At 41.6% G+C, this 23,103-nt stretch overlaps 5 non-coding genes across 5 annotated transcripts; all 5 read left to right on the top strand.

Moving 5' to 3' along the window:
* Positions 1-11,967: 11,967 nt before the first annotated feature.
* Positions 11,968-12,070, top strand: LOC138391037 (U6 spliceosomal RNA). The gene has a single exon (XR_011234680.1). It is a non-coding gene; the product is annotated as a U6 spliceosomal RNA (small nuclear RNA).
* A 2,669-nt stretch (positions 12,071-14,739) lies between these two features.
* TRNAE-CUC (transfer RNA glutamic acid (anticodon CUC)) lies at positions 14,740-14,811 on the top strand. The gene has a single exon. It is a non-coding gene; the product is annotated as a tRNA-Glu (tRNA).
* Positions 14,812-18,113: 3,302 nt separating this feature from the next.
* On the top strand, positions 18,114-18,185 carry TRNAG-UCC (transfer RNA glycine (anticodon UCC)). The gene has a single exon. It is a non-coding gene; the product is annotated as a tRNA-Gly (tRNA).
* Positions 18,186-19,111: 926 nt separating this feature from the next.
* TRNAH-GUG (transfer RNA histidin (anticodon GUG)) lies at positions 19,112-19,183 on the top strand. The gene has a single exon. It is a non-coding gene; the product is annotated as a tRNA-His (tRNA).
* A 942-nt stretch (positions 19,184-20,125) lies between these two features.
* TRNAK-CUU (transfer RNA lysine (anticodon CUU)) lies at positions 20,126-20,198 on the top strand. The gene has a single exon. It is a non-coding gene; the product is annotated as a tRNA-Lys (tRNA).
* The last annotated feature ends 2,905 nt before the right edge of the window (positions 20,199-23,103 follow it).

Below are 23,103 nucleotides of genomic sequence, written 5' to 3'. Positions count from 1 at the left end.
GTTGGTGTCTTTGAGAACCAGGATTTTTAGTGTGGATTAAAGAGATACAGATTTATGATTAGTGAAATTAAGAAAAAAATCTACAATTCTGAATTTAAATTGCAAGTATAACTGTGAACTCGTGGTGTACTTTATCCTAAAAAATTTCCTAGCTTTATCCTGAAAAGGCCTAGAGACAATCCAGTAACAATGAACACCTCTAGTGTCCAAATTGTGCTATCAAAATACCAATTCCCACTAAAAGGAACCAGGACTTCTTGGAGAAACGGCTGATTTCAAGTTTGGGGCAGGCATTGCCCCAAGGAAGGATAAACAAGGAAGACTATTAGGATTGCAGCAAAAGGACTCAAGAGCCAAATAGAATAGTTCCCACTGGTCAAAGATGGGACAAGTTGAGCATCAAACTGGATACTATCTGCAATGGATTGAAACACATCAAATGTGTTTCTTTTTTTTTTTTTTTTTATTTTGGAGACAGAGTCTCGCTCTGTTGCCCGGGCTAGAGTGAGTGCCGTGGCATCAGCCTCGCTCACAGCAACCTCAAACTCCTGGCCTTAAGCGATCCTTCTGCCTCAGCCTCCCGAGTAGCTGGGACTACAGGCATGCGCAACCCATGCCCCGCTTTTCTATATATTTTTAGTTGTCCAGATATTTTCCTTCTATTTTTTAGTAGAAACGGGGGTCTCACTCTTGCCCAGGCTGGTCTCAAACTCCTGACCTCTTTTTTTTTTTTTGAGACAGAGTCTCACTCTGTTGCCCAGGCTAGAGTGAGTGCCGTGGCGTCAGACTAGCTCACAGCAACCTCAAACTCCTGGGCTCAAGCAATCCTCCTGCCTCAGCCTCCTGAGTAGCTGGGACTACAGGCATGGGACTACAGGCATGCGCCACTATGCCCGGCTAATTTTATTCTATATATATTTTTAGTTGTCCATATAATTTCTTTCTATTTTTAGTAGAGACGGGGTCTCGCTCTCGCTCAGGCTGGTCTCGAACTCCTGACCTTGAGCGATCCGCCCACCTCGGCCTCCTAGAGTGCTAGGATTACAGGCGTGAGCCACCGCGCCCGGCCACAAACTCCTGACCTCAAGCAATCCTCCTGCCTCGGCCTCCCAGAGTGCTAGGATTACAGGCATGAGCCACCGTGCTTGGCCTCAAATGCGCTTAAATTAATAAGTTCATAATGATACTTAAAAATACAAACTCATACAGTGGTGTTTACAACTAATTTATCACAACCAGTTACAGTTTCCTTTGTTCCTTCTCCACTCTCACTGCTTCACTTGACTAGCCTTAAAAAAAAAAAAGAAAAGAAAAGAAAAGAAAAAACTCATTTATCATTGTTGGAGAATGCTGGCAGATTAATTTATTATTTAGAAAACTGCTAGTAATTGGAAAGAATCAACTATTTATACTGGTTTTCCTATGGGAACTGTATCTCAAGATGAGGGAGAAATTTCTCTTTGTAGAAGTATTCCAGTAAATAAATGAAGAAGGAATAACATAATTAGATATCAACATTTTATAACTCCTAATGATGTAATCTATCTAGGCAGTGATAAACAATGACTGTTACCTATCACAAAAAGAAAGACAAATATGTCTTCCTGATCATAGATGGGGTACACAACTCCACCTTGCATGAAGTAACCACCTTGTACTTCAGTCTGAATTTGATCAACTTCTATTCTAGAGCTAATTACTAATTTGGAGGAAATACAGTAGACATCAAATGATACCGCACAGGTGCAAATTCAGACTATGAGAATACTCTACAGGACAAATGACCTGTGTTCCTTAACAAATGAAGATGGAGAAGGAACCTATAGACTAAAAGGGACTTAGACATCAAGCAGTGGAGAGTCTGGATTTTATTGGATCCTAATTCAAGAAAACAAAACAAAACAAAACAAATGAGATAATTGGGGAAATTTAAATGTTGATGAATACTTGGTGTGAGAAGTGTACTTTTAAAAAAAGAGTGTTTATCTTTGAGAGATATATCTTGTGATATCTCGGATGTTTGTTGTTGTTGTTGAGACAGTCTCACTCTGTGGCCCTGAGTAGAGTGCAGTGATGTCATTGTAGCTCACCGCAAGCTCCAACTCCTGGGCTCTAAGCAATCCTTCTGCCTCAGCCTCCCGGGTAGGTGGGACTACAGGTGCCACAATGCCCGGCTGGGTTTTGTTATTTTATTTATTTTTTCTTTTTCTTTTTGATAGAGAAATCTCACTCGTGCTCGGGCTGGTCTCAAACTCCTGAGCTCAAGCAATCCTTCCGCCTCGGCCTCCCAGAGTGTTAGGATTACAGGCGTGAGCCACCGCGCCTGGCCTGTTTGAAAATTTTATAATAAAAATTTAAAGCCAATGGCCGGGCGTGGTGGCTCCGGCCTGTAATCCTAGCACTCTGGGAGACCGAGGCGGGCGGATTGTTTGAGCTCAGGAGTTCGAGACCAGCCTGAGCAAGAGTGAGACCTTCTCTCTACTAAAAATAGAAAGAAATTATATGAACAGCTAAAAATATATACAGAAAAATTAGCCGGGAATGGTGGCGCATGCCAGTAGTCCCAGCTACTCGGGAGGCTGAGGCAGAAGGATCGCTTGAGCCCAGGAGTTTGAGGTTGCTGTGAGCTAGGCTGTTGCCACGGCACTCACTCTAGCTGGGGCAGCAGAGTGAGACTCTGTCTTGGGGGAAAAAAAAAAAAAGTAAAGCCAGAGTCATCTGTGGTCCCTTTGATATGTATCTATACACTTTTATTTAACATTTATATGTTTATATATAAAATATTTAAATACAATGTGTATTCTTATATAAATATGCTATACATTTTATACATATATATATGTGCACACAATATATTCTTCACATAGTCAATTGGTATTGGAGAAATTTGACCATCATCCTCATCAAAGCCCATTGACCGAACACCACCAGAAACGAACCTGTAGTTTAAAAAGTTGGGTTTGTTTGGCTTGCTATAGCAAGGAAGAGAAAGCCCGTAGAGGAATATGGAACCATTTCACTAAGGGAAAGTTAGGAGGAGCCTGTTGCAGTGTTTGGGCTTCTGTTGGATGTTGCTGAACTAGAGTTTAGAATAGTGAGGGCCAATTTTGGACTGAATATTGTTGAGAAGTGGGATATTTCAGTGATTGGATATCTAAATTATTTTTATATAGAAGGTGGGAGGATTAAAGAGGATTGGAGTCAAAATTGGTTTTAAAAAAAGCTGCAATTACTCATGTTAGAAGAGGGGATGGTTGGTCATTTTGTGGTTGGTCTTATCTCTATTTTGTTGAAAATATAGTGGTGGTGTGGCTCTGATAAGCTGAGAGATAATAATTGCCAACATAGACTTCTATACTCAGCTAAAATATTATTCCAGAATTAAAAATAAGTAGGCCGAGCGCGGTGGCTCACAACTGTAATCCTAGCACTCTGGGAGGCCGAGGTGGGTGGATTGCTCGAGGTCAGGAATTCGAGACCAGCCCCAGCCTGAGCAAGAGTGAGACCGCCCCCCCCCCACCCCCGGTCTCTGCTAAAAAAATAGAAAGAAATTATCTGGCTAACTAAAATATATATATAGAAAAAATTAGCCGGGCATGGTGGCACATGCCTGTAGTCCCAGCTACTCGGGAGGCTGAGGCAGTAGGATTGCTTGAGCCCAGGAGTTTGAGGTTGCTGTGAGCTAGGCTGATGCCACGGCACTCATTCTAGCCCGGGCAACAGAGCGAGACTCTGTCTCAAAAAAAAAAAAAAAAAAAGTAAAACAGCCTGTGTATGGTGGCTCGCACCTGTAATCTTAGCATTTTGGCAGGCCGAGATGGGAGGATTGCTTGAGACCAGGAGTTTGAGGTTCAGCCTCCCCAGTAGCTAAGACTACAGTCCCATGCCATAACAACTGGCTAATTTTTCTGTGCTTAGTAGAGACAGGTCTTGCTCTTGCTCCAATTGGTCCTGAACTCCTGAACTCCTGACCTCAAGCAGTCCACCTGCCTCAGCCTCCCAGAGTGCTAGGATTACAGGTGTGAGCCATGGCACCTGCCTGGCCCAATGTCTATTTTTTCAAGTAGATGAAATAATTTCTTTTGTGTTTATCTTCCTTATAAGGCTTAAACTAGTTTGTTTTCTGTAAGTTCATGACTCTTAATAGAAAAAGGTTTCCTATAAACTGGCTCAAGTCTGAATATTAAAAAAAAAAGAAAAAGAAACAGGTTCCCTACTCTTCTAGAAGATGATCACTCACTCTCTGTTGGCACCACTTAGGGTGATTTGGAGCATGGATCAAGTCCTTTAGATCTTTCCCATGCCATTTATAGATCTGTCTTCTTTACCCTTTTGAAGTTATTTATATTGCAGTTTTAAGTTACTGCATGCTCATTCAGTGTTCTGAAGCTGAAAAGCAGTTGCAATTAGGAAAGAGAGTGTAATAGACTGGATACCAGCTACTAATTTGTATACTGTTTGTTCTAGAATAAAATATCCTACCTGTGGCTGAAGGTAGAGCCACATTTAAAAGCATCAAGGGGCCCAGACTAGGTTAACTGATAAGAGAAACACAGCAAAAGAGTATTATGTTCGTCTTTATAGTCAGTAAGGGAGAAGTCTCAGAAATGGGTAGGGAAAATTGTCATGAGACACAATAAAATAGATCTACCTGGACAAGGGTAATCTTATTAATAATAATAGAAAGTAATTTGAATAACAGTATCGTTGAACGTGTATTGGTGCCAGATGCCAAGCTGAGTAATCCACATGAGGGTATTTCTAATCCTTTCAACAACTCTGAAAGGTAGATCTTATCCCCATTTTATAGGTCAGGAAGCTGAAGCTCAGAGAGACCATCTTGCCCAAGGCTGTAAATTTGGAAAGTGGCATAGCCTATTTCTTTTTTTTTTTCTTTTCTTTTTTTTTTTTTGAGACAGAGTCTCACTCTGTTGCCCAGGCTAGAGTGAGTGCCGTGGCGTCAGCCTAGCTCACAGCAACCTCAAACTCCTGAACTCAAGCAATCCTCCTGTCTCAGCCTCCCGAGTAGCTGGGACTACAGGCATGCGCCACCATGCCCGGCTAATTTTTTCTATATATATTTTTAGCTGTCCATATAATTTCTTTCTATTTTTAGTAGAGATGGGGTCTCGCTCTTGCTCAGGCTGGTCTCGAACTCCTGAGCTCAAACCATCCGCCCACCTCGGCCTCCCAGAGTGCTAGGATTACAGGCGTGAGCCACCGCACCCGGCCGGCATAGCCTATTTCAAATCCAGATTTATCTGACACAGAAGCAAGTACTCTGCATTGTAACATTTTCTATAGGTTCAGAAGTGGCTGAGTTTAGATGATGAGAAGGAAAACAGAAACCATACAGGTTCCAATCAGTATGTGAGAGATAGTAGAACAGGTAAGATAATCTCTAGATTTTTAGATTAGAATACTGGCTAAGACATGGGGCCTATCACCAAGTAGTAAGGATAGAGAGACAGGATGGCACCCAGCTTTTATAAATACCTAAGTAGTTAATCAAAATTCTAATGTATTTCAACACATTTAAACTATATTACTAAACCCCTAACTTCTAGCAATATACTGCAAAAGTAGAAGAGAATCATGTGATAACTTCTTCTATTTTGTGTCAAATGAAAAAATGGTAAGGAAACAAGGTATTTTTTTCAAAATCCATTTCAGATAAACCCGGCAATGATTATTATGATGTTCATTTGTTATAGGTATAAGGGCCTACTTCATAAATTCCCTATGTAAGAAAAGTTGGCCTTTTTTGACAAATAAAATAATAAAATAAGATAAAATTTTAGTCCAAAAGGAGACAAGAAAGGAGGAGAAAAAGAGAAAAGAAAAAGTGTAGATTAAAAACAAAATATTATCAGTTTTATATATCAACATATAATCTCAGTTTTAAATATAGGTCATTCTCACTGCTCTGTACAGAATTTGGAAGCAGATTCAGCCATACAGGACTCTGAAATTTCCTTTTAAGAGGCAGCGCGATGCTTCCTTTTAAGAGGCAATGAGAATTATATAACTCATTTTCTTTTCTCTTTTTGTTTGAACTGTTTTAGAAGTTCATAGAAAAATATAAGTACCAACTATAGTTATATTAACTTGAGTTTTTGCTATGTATTTTTATCTTTTCTATAGCTTCCAAAGTTTCTATGTTAGTTGTCAATTGTTATATTTGTTTTTGGTTACATATGAGATGTTTATTTATGCATTTTTTACAAGTCACTTAAAATACTTTTTTTAAAAATTACAGTTAAAAGCAAATCAAATATTTTTGTAAGTATGAGTTTAAATTTAAATTAAATAAAAAGTCTGCTTTCATTTTTCACAGCTTAGAATTTTGCCATTTTACTCATTTGAAGCTATTACATAAAGACATATGTACTTTACCTTGTGCTACCTTTACCCACACATTTGATGTTTTTATCAATTCTTAGAAATATCAAGGGAGCAGTGCTTGCATTTCCCTTTTTGAAGAAGAAAGCTCCCAAAACAAAATGTTTTCAATTTCATTCTACTGTCATATCTATTTATGGTTGATGCCATAAAGGATGGGTTTCCATTTGTTGAACTAATTGTATGTTGGCAATGTGAGATTACTAAGAATTGAGAGTTTATAAATCAGTGGTTCTGGCCGAGTGCGGTGGTTCACACCTGCAGTCCCAGCTACTGGGGAAGCTGAGGCAGGAGGATTGCTTGAGCCCAGGAGTTTGGGATTGCAGTGAGCTATGATGACACCACTGCATTCTAGCCAGGGTGATAGAGTGAGACTCTGTCTCAAACAAAACAAAACAAAACAAAACAGTGCTTCTTAACTTTTTTGGATCATATACCCCCTTTTGAAAATCTGATGGTAGGTATGAGCCCTCTCCTCAGAAAAATGTTCAAGTACGTACACTTGACATTGCAATTACAATTTCTTGGGAGTATATAAAACCTCTTACTAGAGGGTTAGAATAGGCAAGATATGACTCTTCTTTATTGTAGATGGTGGTAAGAGTAAGGTAGATGCTTTACTAAACCCTCCTTGAGTAAATCAGTCAGTACCCAGCTCAAAGCTGTAGTACAACCACAGGCAAATAGCTCTTCCAGCTCCAAGAGTATTTCACTCTGCCTTTGGAGGAATTCTTTTCTGGCTATCAGGTAGTACTGAAAAATACTTGAGTTGTTGGAGACTATCCATTATGGTATATGTTCTTGTAGACTTAGTTTTATTTATTTGCTTTATATTAATTTGTATCTTGAGGTCTTATAGAGGGTATTGGGGGTTTGCGACGTCCCTGCTAAAGATAGGGTCCCCTGGCAGAATGTGTTGTAAGAGATGAAAGAAACAGAAACAGTATTTAAAAGAGCAGGGAAATCAGGGGACCACCAGCACTCTGGTGCCAAGGTGGCAGTGACTGAAACCCAGCACTTGCTTTTTATTCTCTTTGCCATGCTGCAAAATACAATGATCTCATGCGAAAAAATCATGGGATACAATGATCAAAGGTCTCAGGGATCCCCCCAAAATCACAAGGTGTCCTAGCTAATTTCCTTCTCCTTTCTAGAAGGTAAAACCACATAATTCTTCAGTAGGTACAACACTTTTGATCAAGGTAAACTAACCAATTTTATCCCAAGCTCAAGCTATGTACATGGATATCAATCTTCTAACTTCAGTAGCTGTGACCCATTTGATCAAGGAACAAAGAAACTACATGCTTTCCACTGGGAGACAGGTTTTACATTAACTGAGGCATTGTGGAGAGAAAGGGAGAGAAGGAACTTGGCCCAGTGATCTAACAATGGAAGCCTTGAGACCCTTCTCCCGGGCTGACATATTGCAATCTACCTCCACAGCCATGAGAAGTTTTCATGTCAGGCCGCTCCAAGGCTTTTCAGGCATGAGACCCCTTGGCTCTGAGGTGGAAGCATGCTTTGCTGTACTCCCAGATCGCTGATATATGTCCCCCAGCTAGGCAGTTAACATCTGCCTTTATTTCAGGCTTCTGCTCAGGCAATTCCTTCACCTCCTTTCCTCTCACAGCCTCAGACATAGCATCCCTAAGTCCCAGTGGTCTTAATCTCATCAAGAGGGGAAAACTGTTTATTAACTAACTATTTGGGTAGAACTCAATTCTTTCGTTTTGCCATAAAGTGGCAGGAACATTTCCTTTATGGTGCATTCAATGTTCTGACTACTTACCTTCAGGTAAAGAATTAGGCATGTTATTAAAGATATTCTTATTTTTTATAGTGGCTTTGATTATGTTTGTAGAGCCAGCCCCAGTGGCTCCTGGCCTCCAAAGGAGCTGCAGATCATATAACATCTAAAAAAAAAAAAGGATTATTTATTACCAGTGAGATCTTGATTGTGGAGATGAAATGTGAATAACTGGTAGAGGTAGAACAGAGGTAGTGAAAAGTAATGAGGGTTTCTTAAAGTTCAGTTGTGGCAGAACATATTGAGGTGTGTCATGGGGTCCTTATGTGTAAAGTAACCCAAATATTTCAGGCTTCCATTGCCTTTTGATGTTTCTCAATGGGGCCCTATTGACAATTGTTTGTTTTGTGGAACTCTTCTTCCCAGTGCAGGACTTTTAGCATTCTTGTCCCCTTTCCTCTGCCAAGTGCCAGTTGCATCTCCAGTCATTATAAATTTTAAGTGTCCCTACATAGTTCCAAAGGGCCCCCTGAGGAAGGCAGTACCATCTCAATTGAGGAATACTACTAGACATTCTCAATCCCAGGTGGTGTCACACTACGATGACCTAAACTGGCTTAGCAGAAGTCCTTTCACTGTACGGACCTTCCTTGCTTTAGAAACAGTTTATTCTTTTGGAGCTCAAGGATATTCCCAATATTCTCATATAAGAGAATAGTTATAAAGAGATAGATATAAGACAATATAATATAATAGATATAAGAGAGATAGTTAACTCCTTTTAATTCACATACTTGGCTTCTCTCTGGAGCCTCTCAAGGACAGGGCCACACAGAAATCCGCCCTTCACCGGTAGAAGCTGTTTTTCACAACCGTGCAACCCAAAGCCTTAGGAATGCCTTGCACCTCAATCCAACCAGAGCAGCTCTACTTAGAGCTGTTTTACACTTTGGGATTTGGGATCTGATTTCATTAGAAAAAAAAGGGTTTTATTGCTAGAGTGGATTGAAAACCCAACAGATTATATATATGATCTAAGGTATCTCTTCTAGTGCCAAGAGTCTTTATAATTCTAGTACTTCCTCATACCCTCATTTGAGCAGAATTCATGCTAAGTTGGAAATTGGGTTGGTGTAGGAAATATTTGGACGGTTAAATCACCCTGCAGCATATCTCCTCAATACATCAGGCATTTTAGGCCTCTTGGATGTAGGTTGTTCCAAATTTTCAGAGTCTATGAGATTCTATAAGGTGAACTTCAGTTTGTAAATTACTACCCATTTGGGTTTACTTGCTAATTTTTTTTTTTTTTTTTTTGAGACAGAGTCTCGCTCTGTTGCCCGGGCTAGAGTGAGTGCCGTGGCGTCAGTCTAGCTCACAGCAACCTCAAACTCCTGGGCTTAAGCGATCCTACTGCCTCAGCCTCCCGAGTAGCTGGGACTACAGGCATGTGCCACCATGCCCGGCTAATTTTTTGTATATATATATTTTAGTTGTCCATATAATTTCTTTCTATTTTTAGTAGAGATGGGGTCTCACTCTTGCTCAGGCTGGTCTCGAACTCCTGACCTTGAGCGATCCACCCGCCTCAGCCTCCCAGAGTGCTAGGATTACAGACGTGAGCCACTGCGCCCGGCCTAATTTTTTTTTTTTTTAGTTATACAATAGAGATTATGTCTGTCCACCTAGACTGTTCCTCAGAAGGACTTTGGGTGTTTCTGGTTGATTTCTGGACTCTAGCACACAGTTCTCCATCTCCTGAAGAGTTCTTAATATATTACATACTTATTATAATGTTGTGGATAGAACGACCAGATTGAGCTAGGAGAACTTACTATGAGAAATCAATAGTGATGGCCGGGCGATAGTGATTAGGGGTCATGATTAATACCTGTGTGTTTTTGTTTTGTTTTAGAGACAGGGTCTCACTCTGTTGCCCAGACTGGAGTGCAGTGGCACCATCATAGTCACTGTAACTTGGAACTCCTGGGCTCAAAGCAATTCTACTGCCTCAAGCCTCCTGTGTAGCTAAGGCTACAGGTATGTGCCACCATGCTTGGCTAATTTTTTTTTTTTTTTTTTTTTTTATAGAGACAGGGTCTCGCTATGTTACTCAGGCTGGTCTCAAATTCCTGGCCTCAAATGATCCTCCTGCGTCAGCCTCCCATGTGCTGGGATTACAGGCATGAACCACTGCACCTGGACTGTCTTGTATTTTTTTTGTCCCCAGACATTTATTGCTAATCAACTAAAGATTTCTGTTATTTAGGCCTACACTTTAGCCGCTGCTATACCAAGGATAATGTCTGCCATTCTCAACAAATGTTAGATTTCATCTCCCTCCCCTGTTCCATCTTAGATTTGGACTATATTAATTAACCAAAATTAACTTGAATCTTGATGCCAGGCCAGGAATATTCTCAACTAGTTGGCTTAGTTCAATTCTGCAAATGTTGACCATAGAATTTTCTAGAAATATGTGACAGAATTAAGGCCTTCTAGTATGTTGCAGTCTTGCCATCAAGACAAAATATACAGAAATAAAAAGTAACACCTGGATGCAAGACAGATGTAATATAGTGCTTCATGGAAAAATGCACAATCCAGTGCCTAAAGTAGTGGCTGTTAGCCTTGGCTGCATGTTAGAATCATCTGGGGAACTTAAAAAAATCCTGGCCAGTGCAGTGGCTCACACCTGTAATGCCAGCACTCTGGGAGGCTAAAGTGGGAGGATTGCTTGAGCCCAGGAGTTGGAGACCACCCTGAACAAAAGTGAGAGACTCTACAAAAAATAGAAAAATTAGCTGGCATAGTGGTGTGCACTTATAGTCCCAGCTACTCAGGAGGCTGACGGAGGAGGATGGCTTGAGGCTAGGAGTTTGGGGCTGTAATGAGTTATGATCTCGCCACTGCACTCCAGCCTGGGTGACAAAGTGAGGCCCTGTCTCAGCATGAATCTCTGGTGATTCATTCAGGTTGTTAGGTGTATCAGTAGTTTTTCCTTTTTATTACTGAATAGTATTTCATTCTATAGATGTACCACAGTTTGAAGGACATCTGCCTTGTTTTCAGTTTTTGGCTATTATTAATAAATATGCTGTAAACATTTATGTACATGTTTTTGTGTGAATATATGTTCTTATTTCTCTGGGATAAATGACCAGGAGTGCAAATGTGGGGTTACATGGCAATTGCATATTTAGTTTTTAAAGATAACTGCCAAACTGTTTTCCGGCGTGGCTGTACTATTTCACATTCCCATAAGCAATGTATTAGTGATTCAGTTTCTCTCTATTCTCACCAGCATTTGATATTGTCACTATTTTTTTATTTTAGCCATTCTGATAGATGTGTAGTGATATCTAATTGTGGTTTAAATTTGTATTTCCCTAATGGCTAATGATGTTGAACACCTTTTCATGTGGTTATTTGCCATCTGTATATCTTCTTTGGTGAAATGTCCCTCCATGATTTTTGTATTGTTTTTACCATTTTCTTATTGTATTCTTCTTTTTTTTTTTTTTTTGAGAGTTCTTTATACATTCTAGGTAATAGTCCTTTTGTTGGGTATGTGGTTTGCAAATATTTTTCTTCCAATCGGTAACTTGTCTTTTGCAGAGCAAATGTGTTTAATTTTAATGAAGTCTAATTTATGATTTATCAGTTTTTCCTCTTATAGATAGTGCTCTTGGTGTCAAGTCTTTGTATAGTCCTAGATCATGAAGATTTTTCTCCTATTTTTTTTCCTAAAAGTTTTACACTTCGTATTTAAGTTGGTGATCCATTTTGAGTTAGTTTTTGTATAAGGTCTATGTTTGCTTTGGCAGCACGTATACTAAAATTAGAATGATACAGAGAAGATTAGCATAGCCCCTGTGCAAGGATGACATGAACATTCATGAAGTATTTCATATTTTTTATTTTTTTAAAAAAGGTATTAAGGTCTGAGACTTAGGTTGAGGTTTTGTTTTATTATTATTATTTGCCTATGGATGTCCAATTGCGTCAGCAATGTATGTTCAAAAAGTTATCTTTCCTCCGTTGAATTGCTTTTGCACATTTGTAAAAAAAAAAAAAAAAAAAAAGATGAGTTGGGTATATTTGTGTGGGTCTGTATTCTGTCTCTATTCTGCTTCTCATTACTGCTGGGTAGAGGTAGGAGTTCCAGCTCCCTACTAGTGCTGCATTGATACCAATCTGGCCAGGAGAGGTAGGAGTACCTCCTTACTGCTCCCCACATGACCTCCACTGACACCAGGGGATGAGGGTAGCCTTGTTACCGGTGACTTTTGGTGAAAGCCCTGGCTCTCTGTTAAGTTTCCTCTGATACCACCCCAGCAGGAAAGGGGAGGGATGCCTGCTAACAGGCCTGTTGAGAGTAGAAGTCTAGGTACTACATTCAGTCTCTTCTGGAATGGGTGAGAGGGAGCCACAGTTTGTTTCTGTGGTGTTTGGCTGGAATAGAGCAGTTATTGTATAAAAGTTTTCTGTTTTGTTAGGCTGCCTCATTCCTGACCCTTTGGCTAGAGAGAACAGGATTTTGTTAGGGATTTTTTCGCAGCTCCTATTGGCATTTCTAGGTTGCTGGCTCATTCAGCTCCAAGTCTGGGGTATATGAGGCAAAAAGAAAGACCAGGGGAGTCAGCATTGTGTCATTCCTTGGGTTCTGGGGCCTCTAGCTGGCCTACCTCCTTCTTTCTCTCCACCTTTCAGCGTCTTCTTATGTTTGTTTTATATGTAATATCCAGTGTGTTTGGTTGTATTAGGAGGAGGAATAAGGAAAATTACATCTACTCAATCCTCCCTAATCCATTGTCTTTTATTCACTTGTTTGTTTGGTTTCCCACTAGATTTTGAGCTGTTTACTTGTATTTTTGTCTCTTCAATACCTAGTCTGGCACATGAAATATTTTTAAAAAGGAAAATAGAAAATAGAACTGGCGGTGATGTGAATGAGTCTCATTCCTTCCCCATCCACCCTTAGGTGTGTAGTACCAGGAAGAGGAGGAGGCTTGATTTTGTCCTGGTGCTTTGATGTTGAGAAAGGTGGCTAGCTTCCAGAGCTCATACTTTCTTTCCTCAGTCCTCTCGTGTTACAAAAAATTACCTGCAGGTGGCAGAATAATTGATGAAATTAATTGCTGTATAATTGTTGAACAAAATATAAGGAGGCTGATTTCCTCTGTGCCATAGAAAAATAAATTGTTACCTTGTACCCACCCTGGGTACAATCCCAATATGCTGTTCTGACAGTTAGAGACACCACCCCCCATCCCCCACTCCGCGCCTTGAGGCACAGTGTGTAACTGTCTAGAGGAAACAACTGAAGTAAAAGAAAGTGGTTTCTGTTAGGTTCCTTGGTGATATGACCACAAGATTCTTGTTTTTGTGAAAATAAATGTATAGCATTTAGTTACTCTTCTACCTAATGTCTGGCATTTAAACTCCTAGGAAGGTGGAATTGGATGAGTGGAAAAATTAATGTATTTCTTAGACAACATTTTAACATTGTTACTTTGAAAACAAAACAAAATAACAAAAAGAATCCCCTCAGCACTCCATGTCCTACCACCCAAGCCCTGCTGATATACACATATCATTGGTGATTCAATTTTTGAATTCTACTTTTCATTCATTATGAAAAGTATTTTCTGATGTAAGAGTATGTTTGGGGGTGGAATTACTTTTAAAAATTTCTATTTGGACTCGTGGGCACAGAGTTAATCACATGGTGGTCATCTGACCAAAGAAAGACCTGAGCAGAGGCTTTTGATTGTGTATTTCATTTTTGTTTTTCTCTTTTGTTTCTAAAAATTTCAGACCTACAGAAAAGCTGAAAATACACTGATTCATTATCAACATTTTGCCACATTTGCTTTTTTTCCTCTCTCATAAAGTTAATTTGCAATACATTGATGGGGATCGTTTTAAAAGTTCCTTCAGTCCTTGAATGCAATCTTTCTTTCTCTTCATTCCCTCTCTTCCTTCCTCATATTTAACAATTTTAAAGCTACAAGATCTTGCACTTCTCTTAGTCTCCCACTACCAAGTGAAGCTCAGATCCTGCTGAGCACCAAGCACCTGTAGGCTGAGTGATTTTCACTTGTCTATAATACACATTTTAGCCTACAGAGTTCGGTGTAAATTCACACGACATGAAAAACTACAATAGGCCCAGGATCTCCTAGCGTTACTCACATGATGTCCCTTATATTTTTTAAGGAAAAGTTCCTGGTTGTTTTTGGCAAAGACCCAGCTGGGGACCTTACTTTTCTACTGATCACAGTTCAGGAAAGCACTGCAACTACAAGGGGGTGAGAGCTTTCTCTCTGGACATTCATCTCTGGTCTTGGGAACTGTGATCATGTATACACAATCCTCCCTCGGCTCTAAGAGCCAAGCTGGGGAATTCTTTCACAATGTTTTTTTACTCCAAGTAAAAAGTAATGAGTAGTCTGACGTAGCCCAGCATTCAAAAATCGCAAAGCCTAGATAATGAAGATATAATAATATGGAAAATAGAAAATACAAGCGAAAACACACTTTAGTTAGAATGATATATCCCTAAGAAGGCAATTTTACAGACCTCCCTGGTGGTCTAGTGGTTAGGATTCGGCGCTCTCACCGCCGCGGCCCGGGTTCGATTCCCGGTCAGGGAAGAAGCGTTTTCATTTTTTTACCCCTGTACATGCATGCAAACGTGTGTATATATATTTAAACATGTTCTTGCTTTTACTCAAATGGTAGCAATCTATACACGCTTTCTGCACTTTGCCTTTTTCATTTAACAATACATTTTAGAAGTAGTTACAGATTAGACATGAAGAACTTCCTTATTCTTTCTTATGACACAGCATTCCATTGTGTGGATATTCCATAATTAGTTTAGTCAGCTTCCTATTGATGGACAGTTAGGTTATTTCTAACCCTTTGCTATTACAAAAAATTCTACCATAAATGATCTTGTACATATTTCATTTTGCATGTGTGTGGAATAAATACCCAGGAATTGGAATGCTGGTTCAAAAGGTATGTGTTTCTGTGGATAGATATTCCAATTTGCCTTCCATAGAGTTCATACCAATTTACACTCTCATCAGCAATGTATAATGTAAATATAATTTTTAAAAAATCTCATGGGTTTTATCAAAATGGATTTAATCAATCATATTTCTGGACTTTTAGGGTCTTTTTTCCCCCCCTTAAATTATGGTTTTAGAAATAACACTTTGATGAACATCTGTGTAGCGGTATCTTTGGGTATATCTCTAGATATTTCCTTAGGGTAAATTTCTAGAAATGGAATTACTACCTTATACCACATGTTAAGCGGATTAAAGAATTAAATGCAAGAACTGAAACTATTAATAAAGTAGAAGAAAACATTAGGGAATAATTATCTTAATTTTGGGCTACAGACTTCGCGGCGGGCTGCTGCCCACGTGGGCATCCCCGGGATGGGCGGGCGAGCCGTGGGCTCCTCTCCCTTCTGGCTGGGTGTGCCGACGCCTGCGGTTTCCTGTGGGAGGAAGCGGCCCGCGGACGCTCAGCTCAGCTCGTAGCCTCAGAGGCCCAGGAGGGGGAGCTCCCGCCACCGCCCTCAGGTTCCGTGATTCTCCCCCTTCCACAGAGTCCTAGGGTGGGGACCCCCCAGAACATCCCCAGGGTACCCAGGTCTGGCGCTCATTCCACTCAGGGAGCTTGACTCCGAGTCCTAGACCCCTGTTCACCTCCCCAGTTCAAGTTACCATCTTCCTAGCCCCTGGTTCCCCCAACTCCTCCCAAGACCAGAGTGGGACCCGTTTACCGGCACCCCAAGAGGCGCACATGACTCCCTCTGGCCCCTAATTTTTCCCTCAGTGATCCAGACTTCCAACTTCCTTGGGGATCCGAGTTCAGACCCCCAGTCTCTGTCCTTCTCAGAGGCTTAAGTTTGGGACTACTTATTCCCCTCCCCAAGAACTTTCATTTTGGATTCCCAGCTTGAGCCTTGAGACCCAGTGGACCTAAGAATTTGTCCCTTCCCCAATTCCTAGAGACCCTGAACCTGGGTCTCCCAGAAGTGAGTCCACTCAGGGCCCCAATGCCTGATATAACTAGCACATAATCTGTCAAGGGATTAGAGTTAAAAGGGAAAAAAAAAATTTTAAATAACTACCACATACAGTACTGACTGTGTGCCAAACACTATTCTAAGAACTACCCTATGATGTATTTACTAGTAGCTCTATTTTACAGATGAAGAAACTGAGGCATGGAGACATTAGTTACTTGGCCCAAATCACATAGCCAATGAGTAAAGCAGCTTGGATTTGAATCCAGCCAGTCTGGCTCTAGAGTCTGTGCTGGTACCCCACATTCTGAGTCCCCCAGGTACACACCCATCCACTGACTTGTCCATCCTTCACCCCCCTCAGGGAGCCCAGAACACCAACAACTAGTCCACACCGAGCTCTGGCCCCATCAGATACCCAGACATCCCATCATCCAGTTCCCTTCCCTTGCAGGGACCCAAGGTTTGAGTTCCCCAGCTCACAATTGATCAGGACCCTGGACACCTGGTCCCATCCCAAGAGGCCTGGGTGCATAGTAGTTATCACCCCCACCCTAATTTAATATCCCAAGAATAAATAATAATAGTTAATATTAAGTCCCTGCTTCTGTTAAAACCTTCAATGGCTTCCCACTGCACTTCAAATAAAATCCAAATCCTCCCCTAGTCTTCAAGGGCATCCTTTGATTTTCCTTCCCACCACTCCCTCTGGCTCCTTCTGCTCCAGCCACACTGGCCCTTCTGTCTGCTCCCCAAACAGCCTGAGTTTGTTCTCAAGAGTCACTTCCTCTTCTCCCTAGCATTCAGATGACTCCTGTCTTCAGGTCTCAGCTCAAATGTCACCTCCTCCAAGAAGCCTTCCCAGATTACCTTGTTTGAAGTAGTCTCCCCCAATCCATTATCTCCATTGCTCTATTTTATTTCCTTCAAAACACTTACCATTATCTCAAATTTATCTTCATCATTGATATGTTTTCTCTTTATTGTCTGTCTCCCTCTACTACCAGACAAGCTCCATAGTAACAGCAGGACTTATGTCTGTTTTCTTCATTATTAACTCCTGGTTCATAGTAAATATTCAATAAATGTTTGTTGAAGGAAGGAAAAAAAAAAATTTTGGGCTACAGAGGACTTTTTCAAGATAAAAAGAAAGGCAGAAATCATAAAGGATAAAACTGATAGATTAGACTACATAAAAAGAGAAAATTTCTGCCCTCCCCCAAATCTCATAAATAGTATTAAAAGATAAATGATAAAATGGTATAAATCAGTAGGGAAAAATATAAATACCCAATACAAAAACAGACAAAGCAACATGCCTTAGTCTGAAAACTAATACAAATAATTAGTAAGCTTATGAAAAATGATCAACCTTCGTAATAATAAATAAATGCAAATTAAAATGACTCCATATTTTTATCCTCCACTTTTGTAAAGATGAAAAGAATGACGATATCCATTGACTGATGTAATTTGGTAATAGTCATTGAATAGTGAAAAGTGATAACTCTCCACACAGCAGTTTGGCAATATGTATTAAAAGCTTAAAGACGTGCATATCTTTTCAAAGCAATTTTACCGTTATGCATTTGTCCTAAGGAAACACTCTCAAATGGGTAACGATGTGTTGTACATAGATAACTCCCACAGCAGAATCTTAACTAGTTCATTGGATTTCAAAGGCTCCTTTCAAATGACAATAGAAGAAACTAGAATTAACTTTCTTTAAATCTGTGAAACTAGAAACTACCACAGAATTTTTAATAGGAGAAATCCTGGAGAGCTTCTTTCTCTTCCTCCTTTAGTTTTGTGGTCTAAAGTTCTCTTAATGAAACACAAAATAAATTACGGGGCCAAGACTTGACGATGAGTCCTCATAAGGAAACCAACCAAAGCTTATTTTCAAGTGCGTTGGTGGTATAGTGGTGAGCATAGCTGCCTTCCAAGCAGTTGACCCGGGTTCGATTCCCGGCCAACGCAAGATTAGACCTTTTTTTTTCGCTACCACCTTTGAAACCGAGTAGGCTAAGAAGCACAGCAAAGCAGCAAAGAAAATGGCCGTTGACCACCGTTGTGTCTTGAGACACTGCCTCGTGGAGTCTCTCCTTGCGCAGAGCAAGCCTCTGGGTATTTTCGTAGCTGCACGACGAGCCAAGTCTGTCTGCTGGGTTCGGCCGCTGGCGTCGCACGAGTTTAGTTATCCTTTGGGAGTCTTTAGGGAAGTGTCTGTAATACAGGCTGTTTGGATTTGTTTGTCTGAATCTGCAGAGTGCCTAATTTACTGAGGATTCCGGATAAGGAAATCAGCACAGGCGCCCTCAGTTCCAAAGAGAGAGCGCACAGCGTTACTTGGAACGATGAAAGCATCAAAAAAAAAAAAATAAATAAAATAATTAAGAAGGGGCCCTCACCCCCTTCCTCAGCTCACCAACTCCGCTTCTCTTCCGGTTCCACCATTCTGGGGACAGAAACTTCAATTCCAGGGCACGGGCTGGAGATGTAATTGGAAAATCCATCTGGGCTGCCTCTCTGACCCTTGGGCGAGACGACTTGATTGGATGGGAGGCGAGGTGACGGGTAGATGGGCGGGAGAGTGGGGGAGGGAGGTGGAAGAGCAAAGGCGACAGGGAACCTGATCCGGGCTGCAGTCGCGGCTTTCTGTCTTCTAGTCAGGACCTGGGCATGTCGCCGCCCAGCAGAGGGGGCGATGCAGATGCTGGGATCGGGGAATTTAGTTTCAGAACCGGATTCGGGTGTCGTAGCTTCAAGGTTGCGGAATGGAAACGTTTGGGATTCTGTGTAATGTGGATCCTACGAACTTACCAAATGAAACAACGGACAAGGCAGGCATTCCTATTTCAAAAGGCATTAAATCCAAGGCAGGCACGTTGCCTTCTAAGTGGCGCGCCGTGATCGTATAGTGGTTAGTACTCTGCGTTGTGGCCGCAGCAACCTCGGTTCGAATCCGAGTCACGGCATGTGAGTGTCGATCTGTCTTGGCAGCCTACTTTTCGACCTTTTAAAAGTGACACAAGCTTGTAATTCTGCCTTTGCTCAAGGCAGCGGCGCAGAGGTGCAGTCAAGAAATTGGGCAGATACATAGCTGTAGTCGGCTAACGGCGCGGCTCGCTCACCGCAGCTAACCTAACCAGGCCAGGCAGAGACGCTTCAGGGAGGTATGGAGATCCACAGAGCTGGGACGAAGGTTGGAGAGAAAGGTTCCTTCGGCCGTTACCTAAGGAGAGGAGAGAACCCTTCACAGGTTGACTCTGGCACTGAAAGCTTCGGAGAGAGTGGCGTGAAAGCTCCCGCGATTGCGTACACCTGAGGTTTTGAATCCCATCCAAGTTTAGATCTCGGTGGGAACTTTACACGTAATGACCATGGTATTTTACTTAGGCAACAGAAAATTTTAGTATTTAAAAACAAACTTGTGCTCCAAATGAATAGTGAATAGGACCTATCTTTCTAGGAACGCGTCCGTTACCCCCAACCCACCTCCCTGGTTGTCGTAGTTTAGGGGAGAAAAGGGTTTCGGACCGAGAAGGAGGCAGGAACTGCAGCCCCAAGGTCTCAGGAGCACGAGTCCCGGGGCCCCTCGTGCTCCCTGAAGGCGGCTGTTTGCTCCTCTAATCCACGTGTGCTCGCGCTCGTCTCCACACACCCACCCCCGGCAGTTGGTAAGGAGGTTCCCTCACTAGAAGGAATCGGTGTTTCAGGCAGAACCCGTGATTCCCGAGTCCTCCTGCGAGCCCGCCTAGCCCAGCGCAGCCCCCAACACTCTTTCCAAGCCTCGGGTTCCTCAGTGGTAAAAGGCTATTACTGTGTTCGCTGAACTCTGAAACTTCTTTTGCGGTAAACTAGATCGTGCGCCCTGTCAAAGGAAAATGATCCTGAGTAGGAAAACCTTTACCACCGGTGCCCGGCTAGCTCAGTCGGTAGAGCATGAGACTCTTAATCTCAGGGTCGTGGGTTCGAGCCCCACGTTGGGCGCGGCGGCTGGTTGTTTTGTTTTTAATGTTTTCCCATTGAATCCTCTCGGCCAGCTACTAACAGAATGAACTTCTGAATCGCCGCTGCGGCCAGTGTTCATTTAAACTTTAGTAAATTATTCCAGAAATCGCTTCTATTCGCTCTAAATTCATCAAAACAGAGGAATCTGACCGGGGATTCCGGCGTCTGTGAAGACCAGGCGTTTCTAATTCCCAGCCGACTCCTTCCTCGGCGAAGGTGAGACGAACTGAGCAGCTCCGAGGATTGAGTCCGGAACCGCCAGGCTCCCTTATCCCGCCCGGACTCTGCTCCACGGGGAAGACGCCTCAGGACGCGACCAGATGGAAACACTCCTCTGCTCGTCGGTGGGAAATTTTGGAGGAGGTTTTTTGGTTTTTCCTTCCGCCACAGATGAGGTTTTAAAGGGCCTTCTTACCTAGTTAAAATGTCCTCTGCTGGGAGCTAAGGGACATCTGTCTGTGCTTTTTAGGTTTTGAAACCTTCATCCGCCGTAAAGAGCTGTACAATACAACTCGTTTAGGAAGGTCCCGAAACGAAAAGAGGAGAGAGCCCTAGAAAAGGACGTGGGGCGGGGGCGGAGGAGGGCAGCGAAGACCAGAGAAGGAGGAACAAAGGTACAGGAACAGTAGAGTTCACGGCCACAGTCTTATTTGGTGGATATATGCTGCCTCCCCAGAAGGCTGCGCCCGAGTGCTTTGAGATAGTTACTGATTCACTGGAGAACTTTGTTTTACCCCCAAAGCCTGAAGTTGTTTGCCTTACATTTGTTTTTGCTAAATTGCCTTTCATTGTTGGGATGAGTCGGATTGGTTAAGTTGGTTTGCAAGGTGAGCCAAGCACGGCACCGCTCAACAGATTTCTCTACAACTACGCGTACATTCCTTTTAATTCCTCATACAGGTCGTTCACCATCTCTCCCTAGGGAACATTTACCACTACTTTCTTTTTTTAAGTTTTTAAGTATGCCTTAGTTTTACACACACACACACGCACACCACCACCAGCAGCCATCTCCAAAATTACCAATACATGCTAGGCCAATTACTCTCAAAGTGTGGCCCTGGGATCTTCATTATCACCTGGAAACTTGGGAGAAATGCAAATTCGCAAGCCCCACCTTAGACCTACTGAATCAGAAACACTGAGGAGTAGGCCCAACAATCGTGACTTAACGAGCTCTCTAGGTGATTTTGGATGAATGCTCAAGTTCAAGAATCACGGCATTAGGGCAGTTTCCTTCCTTAACCAATATATACTATGTTCTTGGATAGGAGAGTCAACATCATAAAGGTAGCACCTCTCCTTGGTGTCTGAATTTAACATGGTTTTCATTAAAATATCAAAAGACTTTTTTTCTTTTTTATCCCAGCTGGACCATGTGATTCCAATATTCAAATAGAAAATAGCAAGCAGTAATATCTGAGTCATTGTTTTGAGGAAAAAAAGAATAAGGAAGGATTAGCCTTATGAAGTATTAAGATGGCATAAATTATAATAATTTAAACAGTGCAATATCATGTATGAATAGACATGGTAGAATAGAGTCCAGAAATAGACCAAAATACTTAAAGAATTGTAATATTAATATATTAGAAAAAGGGAGTCAAATCAATAATTTTAAGGAACAGTTTTTTGATAACTAAATAAATGTCTGGGGAAAAATGATGGTCAAAAAATACCATACCCTTTACATAAACATAAATTCCAAATTGATCAAATAGTTAAATAATAAAAAGAACATTAAAGTTCTTGTAGAAACCATGAAACAATTATTTTATTATTCTGATGTATGTGTGGAAAAGACTGTTCTATGACATGAACTCAGAAATCCTTTTTATTTTATTTTTATTCATTTCAAACAATTCTTATTTTCTTTTTTTCTTTTCTTTTTTTTTTTTGAGACAGAGTCTCACTCTGTTGCCCAGGCTAGAGTGAGTGCCGTGGCGTCAGCCTAGCTCACAGCAACCTCAAACTCCTGAGCTCAAGCGATCCTCCTGTCTCAGCCTCCCGAGTAGCTGGGACTACAGGCATGCACCACCATGCCCGGCTAATTTTTTCTATATATATATTTTTAGCTGTCCATATAATTTCTTTCTATTTTTAGTAGAGATGGGGTCTCGCTCTTGCTCAGGCTGGTCTCGAACTCCTGAGCTCAAACGATCCGCCCACCTCGGCCTCCCAGAGTGCTAGGATTACAGGCGTGAGCCACCGCGCCCGGCGCATTTCAAACAATTCTTGCTTCAAAATGAACTCAGAAATCCTGAGAGAAAATATTGAAGAATGTAACTACAGAAATCAAATGGACTCTTCATTAGCAAAGTCCAAAGATAAATGACAGTTTAGGGAAATGTTTGTAATTCACATTGTGTTTAAAATCCTCCATTTAAGCTCATGCTTTGGTGCCTCAACCTTCTTTTCACTGCCCTAATTTTGAACCCACACCCAAACCCAGATGAAACTCCCTTGATAACAAACCCAGGCCAATGATTCTAGCTCCTCTTCCCACTCCTCCCTCCCGCAGCAGTTTTCTTCCCTTCCTCCCCACCCTCTGCTTGGTTTGCAGTCAAATCACCTGGAATAAATTTCCTGGACCCATTAAACTTCAACACCACCCCAGAACTCAGTAAAGGCTTCGTCCTATGCGTTCTCTCTCTCCACTGCCTACTTGTTCTGTGGTGTATGCTGTTGGTTGTGTCCCTGTATGGCCCTGGGAAGCACACTGTAACCCACTCTCTGGGACCTGTGAGTATAATAAACTTCTTCCTTTGAAGTTCGCTTCTCCTCCTCTGACTGCACCTACTTTACCATACCATTCTCAACGTCTACATTCTTAGAACACACATCATACATAAAAGGCTAGTTTCCCTGATATTTATAGAACTAC

Source organism: Eulemur rufifrons, chromosome 8 (genome assembly GCF_041146395.1).
Source record: "Eulemur rufifrons isolate Redbay chromosome 8, OSU_ERuf_1, whole genome shotgun sequence".
Classification (NCBI taxonomy): Eukaryota; Metazoa; Chordata; class Mammalia; order Primates; family Lemuridae; genus Eulemur; species Eulemur rufifrons.
This window is presented reverse-complemented; position numbering and strand designations above follow the sequence as displayed.